At 50.0% G+C, this 1,202-nt stretch overlaps 1 long non-coding RNA gene across 1 annotated transcript; it reads left to right on the forward strand.

Moving 5' to 3' along the window:
- Positions 1-260: 260 nt before the first annotated feature.
- LOC141491547 (uncharacterized) lies at positions 261-679 on the forward strand. Its single transcript, XR_012469632.1, has 2 exons — positions 261-362; positions 526-679. It is a non-coding gene; the product is annotated as an uncharacterized LOC141491547 (long non-coding RNA).
- Positions 680-1,202: the final 523 nt, after the last annotated feature.

Here is a 1,202-nt window from a genome sequence, read left to right on the forward strand (position 1 = left end):
CAGAACCAGTAGCCCAGGGTTCATTTCTGAGGTGGCAGCCATCCCAACCAAAGATCCAGAGAGTAAGAAGGGATCTCAGGGTTCAGCTGGGCTCTGATTCTGGATGTAGAAGGCTTCTGATAGCAGCCCTCTGCCTCCCCCACTGCCTTGAGCTTTGACCCCTCTGGTGAGCCCATTTACTGTTCTTATTCTGAGTTCTCTGTGAGGTAAGCAGCTTCTCTGTTCCCAAACTCAAACCCTCATTGACCTGAGAATTCTCAGGAAGTGATGACATGTCTCTCTCTGATGAGAAGGGATGTTTATCTTCCATAAATAGCTCCCTCTTCCTAGGTGACTCCTGGTCCTGGATTGATGCAAAGAAGGTAGGAAGGCAAGCTATTGCTGCTGTCCCCCTTCATTCTGCCCATCTGTTATGTGCTTTGTAAAACCGCTGCCTCAATGGGCCAGCTTCATGGTTCTTCAGGGGCACTGGAGCTGGAAGCTCTGGTAACACAGGCACTTGACAAATTAATTTGACTCCCACAGATCTTCAGCCAGAATGAGAGAGCCCTCCTGTGGACCCCGGCAGCTCCCATATTTCCCTACTGAAGATGGGTCTGGCCTTCACTCCTCACAGTCACAGATGGGGCCAACTTAGGGGCACAGATGACAATAGACATGATTCTTCTCATTGTTCTCATTCCTTCAGAGAAGCCTCCAGATCTGTGAAGGGAGAAAGGCTTCAGTGGTGTTAGGGTGCTGAGGGATGCAGGGGAGAGAGCTGGCCACCAGTCCTCATGCTATCACAACGCCCCAGGGCTGCAAGATCACCAGGTCTTCTAGGCTGCCTGAGGCCAAGGGGGTCTTGCTGATTTTTCAGGCAATTTCTCCCTGGGGATCTGGGGCTCTGAGATTGAGAAATGAGGTCTCCTCTCCGCCATCACATATCTAGATGGGCAATAGGACTGACCGTCCAGACTTGGTAGGTCCAGAAAGGAAATGATGCTTTGTCCACATTCAAAGGAAAAAAAGACACAAAAGTGAGGAATTTAGTTATTGCCTTGTGAGCACTGTGACCAGAATCCAGACATCCCCAAGTGTCCAGACAAATGCCTCAGTTGGATATTTGAGTCTTGTGGAAGCACAGATGATCCCCTTCCTTCTACCCCAGGATCAGTTTGTGTGTGTGTGTGTGTGTGTGTGTGTGTGTGTGAGAGAGAGAG

The sequence above is a fragment of the Macrotis lagotis genome, chromosome 6 (assembly GCF_037893015.1).
Source record: "Macrotis lagotis isolate mMagLag1 chromosome 6, bilby.v1.9.chrom.fasta, whole genome shotgun sequence".
Taxonomy (NCBI): Eukaryota; Metazoa; Chordata; class Mammalia; order Peramelemorphia; family Peramelidae; genus Macrotis; species Macrotis lagotis.